Here is a 14,894-nt window from a genome sequence, read left to right on the forward strand (position 1 = left end):
AAAAAAAAAAAAAAAAAAAAAAAAAAAAAAAAAAAAAAAAATTGTAAAAGATTCAAGTGAAATAATTCATTGAAAATATGAAATTATATTAAAATATGGTATACTATTCTAGCAACCCATGAAAATACTGAAAGCAGCACTAATCACAATTCTATTAGGTAAGCATAAAATAGATCATACTGTAGTCACAATGTGTATATATATATATATATCTCAATAATAAAAAAAGCCTAGGACCAGGTAGTTTCAGAGACAAATTCTACCAGATACACAATGAAGTACTAATACTAAACTTGCTAAAACTGTTTCCAAAAATTGAGGGAAGGAAATCGTCCCTAACTCATTTTATAAAGCCAGCATTGCCTTGATATTAATGCCAGGCAAAGACACTACAAAAAAAGGAAAACTACAGACCAATATCTTTGGTGAACATAGATGCGAAAATCCTCAACAAATGATAGTAAACCGAAACCAACAACACATCAAAAAGATAATATAAGTTTACTAAGTGGGTTTTATTATAGGGATGAAAGTTTGGTTTTACATATGCATATTAATAAATATGATTCACCACATAAACAGAATTAAAAACAAAAGCATATGATTATATAAATACATACAGAAAAAGCATTTGATAAAATTCAGCAGCACTTCCTGATGAAAAACCTTTGCTATGCTAGGCACAGAAGGAACATAACAAAATAATAAAAGCCGTATATGACAAACCCATAGACAACATGATACTGCAATGGGAAAAGTTAAAAGCATTCCTCTTAAGAAGTGGGAAAAGGACAAGGATGTCCACTCTCATCACTCTTATTCAACATAGTACTTGAAGTCCTAGTCAGAGTCATCAGACAAAAGAAAGAAATAAAGGACATCTAAATAGGCAAAGAGGAAGTCAAATTATCTCTTCACTGATGGTATGCTTTTATACCTAGAAACCCTAAAGACTCCTCCAAAAGCCTCCTAGATTTTATAAGTGACTTCAGTAAAGAATAAGGTTACAAAATCGGATTATAAAAATCAGTTGTGTTTCTATACACCATAATCATCAAACTGGGAACCAAATCAAGAACTCAATCCCATTTACAATACACAAAACAAACAGGAAATGCCTAGGAATACATTTAACCAGGGAGGTGAAAGATCTCTACAAGGAGAAGTATAAAACACTGATAAAAGAAATGATAGATGACACAAATGGAAAAACATTGATGCTCATGGATTGCAAGAATCAATATCATTAAAGTGACCATACTGCCCTAAGCAATCAATAGATTCAATGCAATTTCTGTCAACTATCATTCTTTGATAAATAGGAAAAATAAATAAATTTACATGGAAATGAAAAAGGGTCCAAATAGCCATAGCTATCCTAAGCAAAAAGAATAAAGCTACAGGCATCACATTACCTGACATCAAATTATACTACAAAGCTATATTAACCAAACCACCATCATACTAGTATAAAAATAGATACACGGATAAATGGAAGAGTAGAGAACCCAGAAATAAAGCCACATATCTAAAACCAAATGATCTTTTACAAAGCCAGCAAAAATATACACTGGGGAAAAGAAATCTAATTCGATAAGTGGTGCTGGGATAACAGCTGAACCATATGCAGGTAAATAAAACTAGACCTCTATCTCTCACCATATTCAAAAATTAACTCCTATGGATTAAATGTTAGACTTGAAGTTATAAAAACCCAAGAGGATATTTTGCCCATTGTTCCAGGCAAATAATTTAGGACTGAATTTTCAAAAGAAAATGCAACAAAAACAAAAATAGGCAAATGGGACTCAAACTAAAAATCTTCTGCACAGCAGAAGATTATAAAAGAAGTAATCAACTGAGTAAACTGACAACCTACAGAATGGGAGAAAATATTTGCAAACTATGCATCTGAGAAAGTACTAATTCCCAGAATCTACAAGGAACTCAACTCAACAAATGAGAAAAACAACAACAACAACAACAAAAAGTCAAAAAGTAGGCAAAGGACATGAACAGATATTGTTCAAAAGATGACTTAAAAGCAGCCAATACACATATGAAAAGTGCTCAACATTGCTAATCAGAAGAGAAATGGATATTAGAACCACAGTGAGATACCATCTTAACCAGAATGACTATTACTAAAAAGTGAAGAAACAACAGATGCTGGCAAGGATGTGGAGAAAAGGGAAGGCTTATACACTGCTGATGGGAATGTAAATGAGTACCACCTCTTTGGAAAACCATATGGAGATTTCTCAAAGAAGTAAAAATAGAACTAATCTTTGATCCAGCAACCCCACTATTGGAATCTATCCAAAGAGAAATAAATCATCATGTTAAAAAGACACTTGCACTCATTTGTTCATAGCAGCACTATGTACAATAGAAAAATTATAGAATCAACTTGTGCCCATTAATGAATAATTGAAAAAAATTTGGTAAAGTATTTGCAAATATATGCCTCTGTGAAAGAATTCAGCTACAAATATAGGCCCTGCACAAAGCCTCAGCCCTCTGCAAATATCCAGAAAAGGAAGCAACTGATTGTACTCAAATTGCAATACAGTTAAAAGAACATTAGCTCACACAGATGAGAAAGAACCAGTGAAATAACTCTGGAAACTCAAAAAGACAAGAGTATCTTTTATCCTTCAAATGACCACACTAGTTCCCCAGTAAGGATCTTAAGCAGGCTGAAATGACAGACATAGAATTCAGAATATTGATAAGGACAAAGATCATTGAGATTCAGGGGAAAGTCAAAATTTAATCCAAGGAATCGAGGATTACAGTAAAATAATAGAAGACCTGAAAGACAAAATTGCCATTGTAAGCAAAAGGCAAAGTGATCTGATAGAGCTGAAAAATACCCTCCAGTAATTTTATAATATAAGCACAAGTATTAACAGTAGAATAGGCCAGGCGCGGTGGCTCATGCCTGTAATCCCAGCACTTTGGGAGGCCGAGGCGGATGGATCATGAAGTCAAGAGATCCAGACCATCCTGGCGAACACGGTGAAACCCAGACTCTACTAAAAATACAAAAATTAGCTGGGCCTGTTGGCATGTGCCTGTAATCCCAGCTGCTCCGGAGGCTGAAGTGGGAGAATTGCTTGAACCCGGGAGGCAGAGGTTGCGGTGAGCCGCGGTCATGCCACTGCACTCCAGTTTGGCGACAGAGCGAGACTCGTCTCAAAAACAAAACAAAACAAACAGTAGATGATCAAGTTGAGGAAGGAATCTCAGAGCTCAAAGACATTCTCTAGGCTAACTCAGCAGAAGAAAATAAAGGAAGAAAAGAATGAACAAAATTCTCAGATATATAGGATTGTGTAAAGAAACCAAATCTACAACTCTACAACATAAGCGTCCTTGAAAGAGAGGGAGAAAAAAGAAGCAACTTGGAAAACATATTTGAGGATATTATCTATGAAAATTTTCCCAACCTCACGAGCGATGCCAACTTTAAATTCAAAAAAATGAAGAGAACTGCAAAATACTATACAAGATGACCATTCCCAAGGTACACGATGATTAGATTTCCAAGATAGACATGAGGGGAAAAAAACAAAATCGAAGCCAGTTAGAGAGAAGGGGCAGGTCACCTACAAAGGGAAACCCATCAGGCTAATAGTGGAACTTTCAGCACAAGCCCTACAAGCCAGAAGAGATAGGGGTGTATATTCAGCATTTATATATGTTATGTTTATAATATATATATTTTATATATGTATATAATTTTGCCTTCAAAATATTGTTTATTTCACTTTGCGTCTTTCCCGCGCTCTGGCGCCTCCTCCCTGGGGCGGCGTGCGGCTCAGTCTCTACCTGACCACGGGCTCGGAGTGGCAGATGGGTTGGGGTCCGGGAACCGAGGAATGCAGTGAGAGCTGCACAAACAGTCAGAAAATGCACCGTGGCCCACAGCCCTGGCGGACCCATGCGCGCTCCTCCCCTAAGCCTGCTCGCCCTGCCGGGAGCTGATACTTCCCGCATCTTACAGTGGACGACTCAGGCCCCGGAGCTGCGGGCTAGGGGCCCTGTGCAGGGAGGGTCTGCGGGGCGGGGGGCTCACAGCCTCGGATCCCAGCCCAGCCTGGACCGGCAAGTGGGTGGACGCTCGGCTCACGGCCTAGCAATTGGGCTTCGCGGGAGGTGGACAACCGGGGCGAGCTGGGGCGCTTGGCGGCACTGCAAGCTCAGAATCACAAGCTCAGCTGTTGGCGAGGGACGGAGCGCTGCTGTCCCCGGGCTGGGGAGGCGCCATCGGATGGCTGAGCGGCAGGGTGCCGGCGCGGCCGCTGGCAGGCGGTCCATCTGGAAGGTGTTCTGGGTGGCTGGGTCGGCCAGAACCACGTTGGGGTCATTGAGCATGTGCAGTCCCTCCAGGGTCAGGGGTCGATCTTGAGTTCATCCAGGGGAAACTGGTTGTCCGAGTCGAAGCTGACGTCGCCGACCCCAACCAGAGAGCTGGTCAGTTCTTTAAAGAGGCTGGGGAGCGGGGAGACTCTCCTGCCACTGTGAGGATGATGTTGGGGATGCCACGGTGGCTGAGGTAGCCCAGCTGCTGTGAGTTCGGCAGGCCGATGAGGCCTATCATGGCCACCTGCGAATAGTTGAGCGTGGAGCCCGGGCTGTACAGGGAGCTGATGGCGTTTTCCATCATGTTGAACTGCTCCAGCTGGTGGGACAGAACATTGGCCTGCCTGGCCGCCATCTGCTGCTCATAGTGTGCGTTCCCAAACACGCTGCACAGGGTGGAAGTGTGTTGCGGGGAGCTCCCTGGAGAGACGCCTTGATTGGAGACTGGCGAGGTGGGAGACTGGTTGGCGAGGAGACGGAGTTAGTGCCGCTACTGCTGCAGAGCCGGCATCGAGGCGACGTGGATCTCCATCGATGGCTGGCCGGGATTCTCCAGGGGACTGGAAGAGAGAGGATGGTACCGTGACCGCGAGCGGGGCGGCTGTGGCCCATGACTCAGGTTGGTGCTGGGCAACTGGGGCTGCCGGGGGGCAGGCAGACGGGCGCCTGTGGGGCGGCGGGGTGGCGGCTGCTGGAACGCAGGCGGAGCGGGAGGCGGAGGCTGGGGCTGGGGCAGCGGCTCCTGGGAGTCCGTCTGAGTGAAGAAGGCGTAGGGCAGCTGCTGCTCCAGAGACAGGGCATCCAAGGCCACGGCCTGAGTGAAGGATGACAGTGGGGACAGGGTGGGCAATGCCTGCTGATGGCTCACCCTTGTGCTTAGGGACAGGGGCCTGACGCTGGCTGGACGGTGCTGCGGAGGAGAGCCAGGTGTGCTCATCCCCTGGCCGGCGCCGCTGATGCGCAGGTGCATCAGGTTGGCCGAGAGGTTGCCCGGTGCTGCTGGAGCTACTCAGTGTGGTCGAGATGGGCTCGACCTCGGGGTCGAGCCGGGAGGGGAAGTGGATCTTAGTCAGGCCGGGCAGGGAACCCCCAGAATTGTGGGTGGCGGAGATCAGGGCTGTAGTGTTTTCCTGGTCGGAGGACGGGAAGATGTTGATTCTGCGCAGGACTTGGTCGTGGATCCTGTCTTCTTGGTTGTGGATCCTGTCTTGGTTGTGGATCCTGTCTTCTTGGTTTCCCACGCTTGCTTGGAAAGGATTTTGTCTGCCTCTGATGTGGTCTCTTCCATTCCCGGGACTGTTAACAGTAAGACTCTTTTCTGGTGCCCGTCCTGGACCCACTAGTAAAGGATTCTGGCAGCATGGGCCGTCATTGTGCTCTGGTGCAGGGCAGAGTCAGAATTGGTCCTTCTCCAGCTGGTGTCCGCGGGTGGCGAGAGGTACACTGTGCCCTAGGAGTAGCTGTTGGCCTGCTGTCCGTGTTTGTCCCTTGACACATGTAGGCGGTGCGGGGAGCCTAGCCAGCTGTGCTCCCAGTACACTCCGTTCAGCACCCCACGGTGCCTGGTGGTCAGGCTGGTGTCCAGGCCCAAGGATTGGAAGGGGGTCTGAAAGGGCAGGTCCATGGTGCCACTCCCGATCTGGTTGACGTTGGGCAGGGAACCGCCGTGGTACTGGCCACGCTTGGGCCCAGTTGCAGGTACTGGGATTTCTGGAGTTGGAGCCCTGCGGCCCCATCAGGCTCAGCCCCTTCATGACCTCCTAGAAGGCCGCCGTCTCCTCTGTTTGTTTCTTATTGTGCAGTGTGACCTTCTTGCTGAATATACAAGATGAAAAGAAAAATGCCAGGGTTGCTATTCTAATTTTAGACAAGATACACTTTAGTCCAAAGATGATTTAAAAAAGACAAAAAGGGCATTACATAATGGTAGAGGGATCCATTCAACAAGAAGACATATCTTAAATATATATGCACCCAACACAGGAGCGTCCAGATTTGTAGAGCAAGTTTTTAGAGATCTCTGAAGAGACTTAGATAACCACACAGTAATAGTGGGAGACTTCAACACTCCACTGACAGTACTATACATATTATTGAGGCAGAAAACTAACAGACATAAATAGGACTTGAACTTGACGCTTGACTAAACGGGCCTAACAGGTATCTACTGAATTCTCTACCCCAAAACAGCATAGTATGCATTTGTCTCATCTGCACATAATATATACTCTAAAATTGACCAGACAATCAGACATAAAACCATCCTCAGCATATTGGAAAAAAATAAGATTATACCAAACACACTGTCAGATCACAGCACAATAAAAACAAAAATCTATACTAAGAAAACACTCAAAACTATACAATCACATGGAAATTAAATGACATGCTCCTGAATGACTATTGGGTAAACAATGAAATTAAGGCAGAAATTAAATTTATTTTGAAATGAATGAAGATGAAGATACAACATAGAAGAATCTCTGGGGCACAGTTAAAGCCGTGTTAAGAAAGTTTATAGCACTAAATACCACATTAAAAATGAAAAAGAGCTCAACAATCTAAAATGACACTTAGAAGAACTAGAAAACAAAGAGAAAACTAACCTCCAAGATAGAGGAAGAAATAACCAAAACCAGAGCTGAACTGAAGAAAATTGAAATGCAAAAAACCACACAAAAGACCAAAGTATCCAGGAGTTGGTTATTTGAAAGAATAAGTAATATTGGTAGACTACTAGCTAGACTAATAAAGGAAAAAATAGAGAAGGTCCAAATGGATACAATAAAAAATGACTACGGGAAATACAAATACTCTCAGAGACTACCACAAACACCACTATGCACACAAACTAGAAAAGCTACAAGAAATAGGTAAATTCCTGGAAACATAATAACCTTCAAGGTTGAACCAGGAAGAAATTGAATTCCTGAACAGACAAATAATGAGTTCCAGAGTTAAATCAGTCACAAAATGCCTACCAAGCAGAAAAATCCAAGGAGCAGATGGATTCATGACCAAATTCTACCAGAATTATAAAGATCTGGTACCATTCCTACTGAAAGTATTTGAAAATATTGAGGAGGAGGGACTCCTCCCTAAGTCATTCTATGAGGCCAGCATTGTCCTGATACCAAAAGCTGGAAGAGGCACAATGAAAAAGGAAAACTTCAAGCAAATATCCTTGATAATTATTGATGAAAAAATCCTCAACAAAATACTAGAAAACCAAATCCAGCAGCATTTCAAAAAGCTAAAACACCACAATCAAGTTGACTTTAATCCTGAGATGCAAGAATGGTTCAACATATGCAAACCAATAAATGTGGTTCACCACATAAACTGAACTAAAGCCAAAAACCGCATGTTCATATTAGTAGATGAAGAACCTTCTGATCAAATTCAACATTCTTTTATGTTAAAAACCCTCAACATACTACTTGTTCAGGCAACATAACTCAAAATAATGAGAGACATCTATGATAAACCCACAGCCAACATCATACTGAACAGGTGAAAGCTGGAAGCATTCCTCTTGAAAATAAAAACAAGACAAGGATGCCTTTTTTCAACACTTCATTCAACATAGTTTTGGAAGTCCTCGCCAGAGAAATCAGACAAGAGAAACAAAAGGCATTCAAATAGAGAAGAAGTCAAGCTATTTCTCTTCACAGACAATATGATTCTCAACCTGGGAAAACCCTAGTCTCTCCCCCAAAGATTCCTAGATGTGATAAACATGTCGGGCAAAGTTTCAGATTACAAAATCAATGTCCAAAATCAGTAGCATTTCTATACACCAACATTGTCCAAGCTGAATGCTAACTCAAGAATACAATCCCATTCACAATAGCCACAGAAAAAATGAAATACCTAGGAATACAGATAACTAAGGAAGTGAATTATCTCTTCTGTGAGAATTACAAAACACTGCTCAAAGAAATCAGAGAGGATACAGAAAAATGATAAAACACTCCATGTTCACGGATAGGAATAATCAATATTATTAGAATGATCATACTGCCCAAAGCCATTTGCAGACTTAATGCTATTCCTATCAAGTTACTAATGACATTCTTTGCCACATTAGGAAAAACTGTTTTAAAATTCATAAGGAACCAAAGAAAGAGTCTGAATAGCCAAGGCAATCCCAAGCAAAAAGAACAAAGCTGGAGGCATCACATTACTCTACTTCAAACTATACTACAAGTCTACAGTAAACAAAACAGCATGCTATTGGTACAAAAACAGTCACATAGATCAATGAACCAAAGTAGAGACCCCAGAAATAAAGCTGCACAACTACAGCCATCAAATTTTTGACAAAGTTGATGACAACAAGCAATAGAAAAAGGACTCCTTAGTCAATAGTGCTGAGATGACTGGCTAGCCAAATGTAAAATATTGAAGCTTGACCCCTTCCTTACACCACACAAACCAACTCAAGATGAATTAAAGACTTAAGGGCTGGGCACGGTGGCTCACGCCTGTAATCCCCGCACTTTGGGAGGTTGAGGCGGGTGGATCACGAAGTCAGGAGATCGAGACCATCCTGGCTAAAACGGTGAAACCCAGTCTCTACTAAAAATACAAAAAAATTAGCCAGGCGAGGTGGCAGGCATCTGCAGTCCCAGCTACTCAGGAGGCTGAGGCAGGAGAATGGCGTGAACCTGGGAGGCGGAGCTTGCAGTGAACTGAGATCGCGCCACTGTACTCCAGCACGGGTGACACAGGGAGACTCAATCCCCACCCCCCAAAAAAAATAAACAAAAACTCAAAACTATAAAACCCTGGAAGACAACCTCGGTACCATTCTTGACATAGGAACAGGCGAAGATTTTATGATGAAGATGCCAAAAGCAATTGCAATAGAAGGAAAAATTGACAAATGGGATCTAATTAGACTAAAGAGCTTCTGCACAGCAGACTAGCAATAAAGTAAACAGGCAACCTACAAAATCAGAAAATTTTTGCACTATACAAGTGTGAAAGGTCTAATATCTAGCATCTATAAGGAACTTAAATTTACAAGAAAAAAAACCTAATTAAAAAGTGGACAAAGGACATGAACACTTTTCAAAAGAAGACAAATATGTGGCCAACAAGTATATGAAAAAATCTCAATATCACTGATCATTAGAGAAATGTAAATTAAAACCACAGTGAGATACCATCTCACACCAGTCAGAATGGCTATTATTAAAAACTAAAAAAAAAAAAACAGATGTTGGTGAGGTTGTGGAGAAAAGGGAACACTTATATACTGTTGTTGGAACTATAAATCAGTTCAACCATTGTAGAAAGCAGTGTAGCAATTTCTCAAAGAACAAAAAACAGAACTACATTCAACCCAGAAATCTCATTATTGGGGATATACCCAACGGAATATGAATCATTCTGTCATAAAGACACATATACATGTATGTTCACTGCAGCACTATTCACAATAGCAAGGACATGAAATCAACTGAAATGCCCATCAATGGTAAGCTGAATAAAGAAAACGTGGTACCTATAAACCGTGGAATTCTATGCAGCCATAAAAAAGAACGAGATCATGTCCTTTGCAGCAACATGGATGGAGGTGGAGGCCACTATCCTAAGTAAACTAACACAGGAACAGAAAGCCAAATACTGTTTGTTCTCACTTATAAGTGGAAGCTAAACATCGAGAACACATGGACACAAAGAAGGGAGCAACAGACCCTGAAGCCTATTTGTGGATAGAGGGTGAAGGTTTGGAGGACAGAAAGGATCGTAAAACTACCTATCATGTACTATGCTTATTGCCCAGGTGATGAAATAATCTGTATGCCAAAGCTCCATGACACACAATATCTCTGTATAACAAACCTGCACTTGTACTCCTGAACGAAAAAGTTAAATAAATAACATTTGGTATATGTACATCATGACATACTACTCGGGCATGAAAAAGCATGAATTCATGTCTTTTGCAACAATATGGATGGAACTAGAGGCTACTATTCTTAGTGAAATGACTCAGGAACAGAAAATTTAAAACTACGTATTCACACTTTATAAATGGATGCTAAACATTGGGTACACACAGACACAAAGTGATATAAAAGACACTGGAGATTACAACTGGTAAGAAGGGAGTCAGGAGAGGGATGAAATACTATCTTTTGGGTACAGTGTACACAATTTGTGTGAAAGGTACACTAAAAGCCCAGACTGCACCACTATGCAGTGTATCTAAGTAGCATCACTGCACCAGTACCCCATATTCATAAAAATAATTTAAAAAAAAAAAAAACAGCTCTTCCTAATTTTAATGAAACTTTTTACATATTGAGAACATAGTGGAATCGGTCTTGGTTGTACGAATCACTTACTGGTACCTCATTTATTACTAGATTCACTTGATTCACTAGATAAAACTTGGAAGAACACATTTATAATTTGATTTTTGTCTCCATATGTTGAAATCGCTTTATTTTTGGCAAGTTATATCCAGATAATTGGTATGGATCAACTAAGTTTGATCCTTAATACAATAGAAAGGAGGAAATGTCACATTATTTTGTATGTCTGTCAAGGTACATTATTTACAGCAAATATTGTAAATATTTGCTTTCATCGAAACAAACACACAGTTACTCTAAGGACAATAACTGTTTGTCTCTTCATATTTATATATACTTTGTTAACAAAATATAGATTTTCCCAACTGTATGGTCATGCAGACAAAGCTTCTGGCTAGACTTTTTTTACACTATGAAAATGTAGTTCTGCATGCTAAAAATGAGTATAATTTACCACTCAACGTAATAAAATAGCTTCTCCTCTGTCCACTCTCTCTGGCTTCTGAAAATCTTCAAAGTCTGCAGGCTGAGAGGCCATTTCAGGAATTAGATGAAAATGTATCAGATATTCACTATTTCTCTGAATAACATTTTGTAACTATTATGTCCATAAATTAAAGCATCTGATTTTATAATAGTGTTTGAAAATCTTATAAAATATCAAGAATAACAGTGATGGCTTTTTAAACTGCTGACACATTGAGAACTGAGCATTTTGCTAATGGTTATACATAATGACCTTTGCAGTAGGTGCTACTGCAATAGGAGCCGAGTTAGAACTTTCTCATGGCCAGTAAGAAATGAAATCAAAGTAGCAGTATGACTCCAGAGCTCAAACTCTGAATCTTTATGATACAGTAATTTTAGCTAAGATTTATAGCGTTATGATTATGTGCTGGTTCTATTCTAAGTGGCTTACTCCTTCGCTCCTTACAATAACTTTATGAAGGCTCTAGGTAGTATTGTAACTATTTTATAGATGAGGAAACTAAGGTAAATGAAGTTTAAGCAAGTTGCTCAAAGTCATCATTTAGTAAATTGTGGTTTCAGAATTTAAATCCAGGCAATCTGGCTCTAGAGCCCTCCAAATTAACTTAGCTGTACTGCCTAGACTCTTCTAAATCATCTGCAGCTCAATTTACCTAGTTTTATGTTCCAGCAAGAATGTAGGTTGTTAATTGACTGTCTTCCTGAATATTCTTAAAGACCAGCAGGGCTGAGTCTCATCAAACCCACCTACTAGAATGCATAAGTATGAAAGAACAAAACTGAGATAATTCAAGGAGTCTCATGTCTTCAAAACTTCAGAGCAATGGGAAGTTCATGGGGGCCACTGACATTGATCCCATGAAACTCCACCAGTGAAATGATTTCTTTGAACCTCAATTAGCACTTGAAGGCCTCTTTCTCAGTTCTCAGCCCAGTTGATATCAGGAACAACTATTGCCTAACATTAGGTGAAAACTGTTTTGACATGTTGGCTTAGCCATGGGAGTAACCCTAGTATTGTCATATATTGACATTTTTATGATCATTAGCATAGCCTACATAGGTTCTCTTAAATCTTCCAAATACATATTGAATCTTTCTATGCTTTGACATACAACATTAAAAAATACATATATCTCTTCCTTGGTGTACTCAACTCTTTATTCAAGTGTCCCCTCTAGAGAGCTGTCTTAACTCTCAGGACTTGCTCTTTACTACTTCCTAATTGTTCAGCAGTTTTGTTATTTGTGTGATTTCACCATGTTCTTTTTCTAAGGACTCATACGCACTTTTGTATTCCTGAAGGCTAGTACAAATCCTAAAAGATAAAACACATAAAAAAAAAGATAGTTGATCAAGAAACTTGCCTTTCCTGAATGTTTTTAAATCAGATCTTCTGTTTTCATTTTATTTTTCAAACAAATGATTTTATTTCCTGCATATCTTGGAGGGTAGCAATTCCCTTGACTATTAAAGGCATTTTTGAAGCATTTCCGTATAATTCATACTAAATGTAGTGCACAAAAACTGGCATTGGGGTATGCATATTAATTATTTATATGCAATTTAAGGATCATGGGACCGAGCACTGTTGGAATGTGTAACTCTTGCTGTCGTTTGTAAAGTAGTACTTTATTGCATCCTGTGTTACTGTTTTGTTAGATCACATTTTCCCGTTAACCCAAACAAATGTCTGATAATACTAAAATCTTCATTTTTGCATTAGCTAAAGCAATTATGAATGTGAGAAGATGGAAGTTGTTAATATAAAATGATTACACTTTATGGCTCATCTTTTTCACTCCCCAGAAGCGGAAATATATGCCTTTTGGATGCTTTTTCTTCATGAGCCATATATTTTAAAGAGTTCACCTTGAAGTCTATTTTTCTCATACTTGAGCATTTTCTGTTTATACCCATTGATTTTCCCTTGAAGCAATATTTAAAGAAATGTAATTTCAAACTAAAGATGAAATAAGATTCACTTGCTTCTGACCTCCAACTCAACAATCCTCATTGGCACAGTGTGACTCTTTCACTGATGAAGATAAAGGGAATTAAGATAAAGGCAGAGTGGTAATCATTAATTAAAAGCAGTGATCTCAAGATACATTATATTCCAACTATCAAAAGAATTATCTAAAATAGATTTAGAAGTCAAGCTCTACTTGAACTTTGGAATTGACACAATGTCTCATTCTTAACGGGTCACCTATGACCACTAATCCCTGAGACAGTGGGGATATTATCAGGAAGTACTTTAGCTCAGTAGCTCCTGGAATGCTTACCTGGCTATTATCAAATTGAAGTCAAGAGTGACAAGAAAGAAAAAAAAATATTAAAATATTAGTTGTGAATTTTCTGTTTCAAGACATGTCCTTATAAAAATGCTACCAATCATTCTAGGCTAATGTCTGGGTTTGTAATTTACCTTTGACTGAACCTATATGGAATTGCAAATTGAAGATAGTTTGTCTTTGGCAGAAATATTGCTCATTCTACTTAATGTAGTGTTTTTCCCTCCTTTAGGTGCATTTTCCAACTCCCAAGCCACCAGACACTTTTGTTTTCTTTCATAATCATTCTCCCGTCAAAACTTGCACTCTGAAAAGACCTACCCTTAGATATGTCCAGTAAAAGTCAGACTGAAATGTACTTCATTTCCCAGACCATCTTCACTGAAACAAAAGGTAATGCCTTAAAACTGGGAAAATATCTGAGCTTCTAGAATTTGAAGAAGTATCAAGCATATGAGAGACATGTGCTATAGTCAGCACCTACCTGGCTTCTTCCCATGGGCTAATCACCCATTTATAAGGCACTGTAAAGGAAAAAAAATTACTCTCATGAATAAGATATGAAGAGTAAGACCTGTATCTCTGGATTCCTAATATCCTAAATTTGATAAAATTTCACATTACATGTATACCATTTAATTTGGAAATTAAAAATATTAGATTAAAAAAAGCACAAAAAGAAAGTAAATTTTTTAAAAAATAGAATTTAAGCACAAGAGATTATCCCATCTTGTCTCTTAACTAGTACTTCCTCTAACACTGGAAGTGTGTTCACACTGAGAAGCCATCTCCTCTTTTCATTTAGAATTAATACCTAGTAATTTATCACTTGAGAGTTATGTTCCTTTAACCATCTTTAAACTTACCTCGTTGAGCACATCCTGTAGAAAGAACCTCATCACAACTTCAGCAAGCACCTTGAGCATATGGCCCCTTAACAACAACAGCAACAGCAACAACAACAGCAAAACAAGTTGAAAAAAGCAATTGAAAACGAGAGATAAACTGAACACTATCTAGAAGATTTTCCCTCTCATTCCTGCTCTTGATTGTCCCATCAGTATTGTCTTTTTGGGATTAAGAATCTATAATCTGGAATTTCTGGGCTGATTCTGGTTTCCAGTTACTATCCCCCCATCATAGCCATTATTTAGGAGCCTTGCTGTAAATTGTCTAATTTCAGTGTCATACTTGACTGATTAGAAGCTCCCTGTCTCCTTTTTTATGATGCCTCTGTTTTCAAACTATTGATATTCATATTCTTAGCAGATTCACATTTCTCCACAACTCTCCAAAACTGGCCTATTTTTACTTTAGTCAGATCAGTCTCCCTATAAAGTCCCAGAGTTTTTCTAGTTTTCAAATATTTTATTTTCACTTACATTTTCCCTTTTTTCTTCTATTTCCTTTA

General features: G+C 39.7%; 1 pseudogene; it reads right to left on the minus strand.

Annotated features, from left to right (window-relative positions):
• Window positions 1-4,131: 4,131 nt before the first annotated feature.
• On the minus strand, window positions 4,132-14,363 carry LOC108515915 (CREB-regulated transcription coactivator 1 pseudogene; annotated as a pseudogene).
• Window positions 14,364-14,894: the final 531 nt, after the last annotated feature.

This window comes from Rhinopithecus bieti, unplaced genomic scaffold (genome assembly GCF_001698545.2).
Source record: "Rhinopithecus bieti isolate Rb0 unplaced genomic scaffold, ASM169854v2 scaffold_36958, whole genome shotgun sequence".
Taxonomy (NCBI): Eukaryota; Metazoa; Chordata; class Mammalia; order Primates; family Cercopithecidae; genus Rhinopithecus; species Rhinopithecus bieti.